Source organism: Pseudochaenichthys georgianus, chromosome 7, assembly GCF_902827115.2.
Source record: "Pseudochaenichthys georgianus chromosome 7, fPseGeo1.2, whole genome shotgun sequence".
Lineage (NCBI taxonomy): Eukaryota > Metazoa > Chordata > Actinopteri > Perciformes > Channichthyidae > Pseudochaenichthys > Pseudochaenichthys georgianus.
In genome coordinates, this window is record NC_047509.1 from 3,085,150 (window position 1) to 3,090,149 (window position 5,000).

The following is a 5,000-nucleotide window of genomic DNA, read 5'->3' on the forward strand; positions in this document are numbered from 1 at the left end:
ACCATGGGGTCTTAATTCATTACGTGTTGATTTCTATCAACGGGGGAGTACTTCAGGAAAGTCGACAGAGGGGGGTGCTAGTGGAGTACTTCGTGACCACAGAGTGTGAACGTTGTGATCAGCTGTTTTAGCGCAGTTCTCCAGTGAAGGGGGGGGGGAGTCTCCCTCCGCAGCCGGTTGGCGTAGTTTTTGCACAAGTCCGTTGTACAGACCGACGTTAACAGCAGCCCTGTCTGTGCACACGGAGACCGACTCTGTCGTCCGGTGATCTAACCGCCTTCTGGAAAAGCTTCACAAGCACGTCGGTACGCAAATGCGCTTTGTGACACAAGTGACGGTACGCATTTCAGATTACGCACATAACCTGAGTACCAGTTATGTGCACCCCTGTACCAGAGCCATATTATTACTATTATATGGCTCTGCCCTGTACTACAGCAAAAGTATTCTGCCTCGGGACTTCCTGCAACAACACCACGCCGTTATCAAAGATGTTCTATTGAGAAGACGATCACTACGTGACAAAAGTTTTCAAAACCGTCGCTACTGAAATCAATCTTACTAACTGCTGTCTGTGCAATTTACTCCGCGCGAGTTGGCAGACTTTATTTTGCTTACTTTAACATCATTTTTCATGGTGGGGCTAAGCCATTTCTTGGTATGGGTGTAGCCTACCCCAGCCATACCCTGGCGCTGCCACTGGTGGCACGTATGGAGCGGGCCATTCTGCACATGCGTTAAATGCGTTAAATATTTTAACGCAATTAATTCAAAAAATTAATTACCGCCGTTAACGCGATAATTTTGACAGCACTAATAAAAATGTATGGCTTCTCTACACAGAAGATGAGCTTTGGTCATTATTTGCCCCAATTCATCACTAGATTTCTTGCAGTTCAAATTGTGAAGTACACATTGCTTACAACAAACTTTTTTTGCTACCTAAACTTAACCTGTTCCATATCTTTGAAGTCATCCTGGGCTCGTCCGGGATTTGAACCCGGGACCTCTCGCACCCGAAGCGAGAATCATACCCCTAGACCAACGAGCCATGACAAAATACAATTATTTCACCTTACCAACGATAGCCTGCTTAAATGACATCGCAAAACACTTTTCCATTCATTTCATTATGCCTCAATAAACAAAGCTTGGATGAAAATGCATGGCTTCTCTACACAGAAGATGAGCTTTGGTCATTATTTGCCCCAATTCATCACTAGATTTCTTGCAGTTCAAATTGGGAAGTACACATTGCTTACAACAAACTTTTTTTGCTACCTAAACTTAACTGTTCCACATCTTTGAAGACATCCTGGGCTCGTTCGGGATTTGAACCCGGGACCTCTCGCACCCGAAGCGAGAATCATACCCCTAGACCAACGAGCCATGACAAAACACAATTATTTCACCTTACCAATGATAGCCTGCTTAAGCCTGGCTTCTCTTCACAGAAGATGAGCCTTGGTCAGTTTGTGCCCCTACTAAACACTAGGTTTCTAGCAGGGCACAGGATTGGTCAAATTGTGAAGTAGACATTGCTTAATAACAACAATAGTTGATACCTAAACTAAACCTGTTGTTGATGTCGTGGGCTCGTCCGGGATTTGAACCCGGGACCTCTCGCACCCTAAGCCAGAATCATACCCCAAGACCAACGAGCCATGACGAAGGACAATTGTTCTGGCTTCCCCACGACAGCCTGCTTAAATGACAATGCAAAACACTTTTCCATTAATTACACTTAGTCCTCAATGAACACAGCTTGGATACAAATGTATGGCTTCTCTACACAGAAGATGAGCTTTGGTCATTATTTGCCCGAATTCATCACTAGATTTCTTGCAGTTCAAATTGTGAAGTACACATTGCTTACAACAAATTTTTTTTGCTACATAAACTTATCCTGTTCCACATCTTTGAAGACATCCTGGGCTCGTCCGGGATTTGAACCCGGGACCTCTCGCACCCGAAGCGAGAATCATACCCCTAGACCAACGAGCCATGACGAAGTACAATTTTTCTGGCTTCCCCACGACAGCCTGCTTAAATGACAATGCAAAACACTTTTCCATTAATTGCACTTTGTCCTCAATGAACACAGCTTGGATAAAAATGTAAGGCTTCTCTACCCAGAAAGATGAGCTTTGATCATTATTTGCCCCAATTCATCACTAGATTTCTAGCAGTTCAAATTGTGAAGTACACATTGCTTACAACAAACTTGTTTTGCTACCTAAACTTAACCTGTTCCACATGTTTGAAGAATCCTGGGCTCGTCCGGGATTTGAACCCGGGATCTCTGGCACGCAAAGCGAGAAAACATACCCCTAGACCAACAAGCCATGATAAAACACAATTATTTCACCTTACCAACGATAGCCTGCTTAAATGACATCGCAAAACACTTTTCCATTCATTGCATTATGCCTCAATAAACAAAGCTTGGATGAAAATGCATGGCTTCCCTTCACAGAAGATGAGCCTTGGTCAGTTGTGCCCCTACTAAACACAAGGTTTCTAACAGGGCACAGGATTGGTCAAATTGTGAAGTAGACATTGCTTAATAACAACAATAGTTGATACCTAAACTAAACCTGTTGTTGATGTCGTGGGCTCGTCCGGGATTTGAACCCGGGATCTCTCGCACCCTAAGCGAGAATCATACACCTAGACCAACGAGCCATGACGAAAGGAAATGTTTCTGTCTTCCCAACGACAGCCTGCTTAAATGACAATGCAAAACACTTTTCCATTAATTACACTTTGTCCTCAATGAACACAGCTTGGATACAAATGTATGGCTTCTCTACACAGAAGATGAGCTTTGGCCATTATTTGCCCCAATTCATCACTAGATTTCTAGCAGTTCAAATTGTGAAGTACACATTGCTTACAACAAACTTTTATGCTACCTAAACTTAACCTGTTCCACATCTTTGAAGACAATCCTGGATCGTCCGGGATTTGAACCCGGGACCTCTCGCACCGGAAGCGAGAATCATAACCCTAGACCAACGAGCCATTGACGAAAGGAAATGTTTCTGTCTTCCCAACGACAGCCTGCTTAAATGACAATGCAAAACACTTTTCCATTAATTACACTTTGTCCTCAATGAACACAGCTTGGATACAAATGTATGGCTTCTCTACACAGAAGATGAGCTTTGGTCATTATTTGCCCGAATTCATCACTAGATTTCTTGCAGTTCAAATTGTGAAGTACACATTGCTTACAACAAACTTTTTTGCTACCTAAACTTATCCTGTTCCACATCTTTGAAGACATCCTGGGCTCGTCCGGGATTTGAACCCGGGACCTCTCGCACCCGAAGCGAGAATCATACCCCTAGACCAACGAGCCATGACGAAAGGCAATTTTCTGTCTTCCCAACGATAGCCTGCTTAAATGAAATCGCAAAACACTTTTCCATTCATTGCATTATGCCTCAATAAAAAAGCTTGGATGAAAATGCATGGCTTCCCTTCACAGAAGATGAGCCTTGGTCAGTTTGTGCCCCTACTAAACACTAGGTTTCTAGCAGGACACAGGATTGGTCAAAATTGTGAAGTAGACATTGCTTAATAAGAACAATTGTTGATACCTTAACTAAACCTGTTGTTGATGTCGTGGGCTCGTCCGGGATTTGAACCGGGGACCTCTCGCACCCTAAGCGAGAATCATACCCACTAGACCAACGAGCCATGACGAAAGATAGTTTTTCTGTGCTTCCTCCCGACGACAGCCGGCTTAAATGACAACTGCAAAACACTTTCCATGAATTGCAACTTTGTCCGCAATGAACACAGCTTGGATAAAAATGTTAATGGGTTCTCTACACAGAAGATGAGCCTTTGATCGTTATTTGTGTGCCCCAATTCAGCACTAGTTTTCTAGCAGTATCAATTGTGAATACACATTTGCTTAGCTAGCTAAAAACTGAACCGTGTTTCCAGGGATCTTTGAAGACATTCTGGCTCTCCGGATTTGAACCAGGGAAACCTCTCGCACCCTATGGGGTCGACAGAATCATCCCCCTAGACTCAACGAGCCATGACAAAAGATAATTGTTCTGGCTTCCCCACGACAGCCTGCTTAAATGACAATGCAAACCACTTTTTAATGAATTGCACTTTGTCCTCAATGAACACAGCTTGGATACAAATGTATGGCTTCTCTACACAGAAGATGAGCTTTGGTCATTATTTGCCCGAATTCATCACTAGATTTCTTGCAGTTCAAATTGTGAAGTCCACATTGCTTACAACAAACTTGTTTTGCTACCTAAACTTAACCTGTTCCATATATTTTACGACATCCTGGGCTCGTCCGGGATTTGAACCCGTGAATACTAGGGCTGTGCATCGTCACTGGTCTCACGATTCGATTATCCTGTCAACGATTCGATTCGGTTCGATATCCCGGTGCATCACGATGCATCACGATTCATACCAATGCGTTGCATCCTCAATTTTCATATTACTGCACATGGCTTATTTTTATCAACGCATACTGCAGTAATACATATGAACTCTCTTTTTATTATTTAGAAAGTGCTTCAGAAATCAATAACATTAATGTCTTGACATTAATTTATAAACCATAATAAATGAATTGTATAGGTCTAGCCTCCGTGTGTGAAGTTGTTCCATCCTCAAAAACAAAAAGCTAATGCTTCTGCAGTCTAGCTGCAGCTTCTAGCCACGGTCTTCTGTTAAGAAAGGACACTGAATGTCCTGAATGTGGCCTCACACACAGGACCTGAGTCTGAACACAGCAGACAACAGGAGGATTTAACAGCATATAACAACTAAAATACTGCATGTGGGTGCACACTCACATTCTCTGTTTTACTGTTGCATAAATCCCATGCATGTATGAGATTAAGTTAGCTTCATTATATCTCAGTGATTAAGTGAATAATAAAGTTTCTTTCGGGTCACTGTCAGCCTGTAGTCTTATTTTTCAGGGAGGGGCGGGGCTTGGAAACGGAGAGGAG

The 5,000-nt window shown here is 43.0% G+C and overlaps 8 non-coding genes across 8 annotated transcripts; all 8 read right to left on the reverse strand.

Moving 5' to 3' along the window:
• Positions 1-979: 979 nt before the first annotated feature.
• trnap-cgg (transfer RNA proline (anticodon CGG)) lies at positions 980-1,051 on the reverse strand. Its single transcript has one exon. It is a non-coding gene; the product is annotated as a tRNA-Pro (tRNA).
• A 266-nt stretch (positions 1,052-1,317) lies between these two features.
• On the reverse strand, positions 1,318-1,389 carry trnap-cgg (transfer RNA proline (anticodon CGG)). The gene has a single exon. It is a non-coding gene; the product is annotated as a tRNA-Pro (tRNA).
• A 203-nt stretch (positions 1,390-1,592) lies between these two features.
• Positions 1,593-1,664, reverse strand: trnap-agg (transfer RNA proline (anticodon AGG)). The gene has a single exon. It is a non-coding gene; the product is annotated as a tRNA-Pro (tRNA).
• Positions 1,665-1,932: 268 nt separating this feature from the next.
• Positions 1,933-2,004, reverse strand: trnap-cgg (transfer RNA proline (anticodon CGG)). The gene has a single exon. It is a non-coding gene; the product is annotated as a tRNA-Pro (tRNA).
• Positions 2,005-2,613: 609 nt separating this feature from the next.
• trnap-agg (transfer RNA proline (anticodon AGG)) lies at positions 2,614-2,685 on the reverse strand. The gene has a single exon. It is a non-coding gene; the product is annotated as a tRNA-Pro (tRNA).
• A 267-nt stretch (positions 2,686-2,952) lies between these two features.
• trnar-ccg (transfer RNA arginine (anticodon CCG)) lies at positions 2,953-3,024 on the reverse strand. The gene has a single exon. It is a non-coding gene; the product is annotated as a tRNA-Arg (tRNA).
• Positions 3,025-3,292: 268 nt separating this feature from the next.
• trnap-cgg (transfer RNA proline (anticodon CGG)) lies at positions 3,293-3,364 on the reverse strand. Its single transcript has one exon. It is a non-coding gene; the product is annotated as a tRNA-Pro (tRNA).
• A 268-nt stretch (positions 3,365-3,632) lies between these two features.
• trnap-agg (transfer RNA proline (anticodon AGG)) lies at positions 3,633-3,705 on the reverse strand. The gene has a single exon. It is a non-coding gene; the product is annotated as a tRNA-Pro (tRNA).
• Between the last annotated feature and the right edge of the window lie 1,295 nt (positions 3,706-5,000).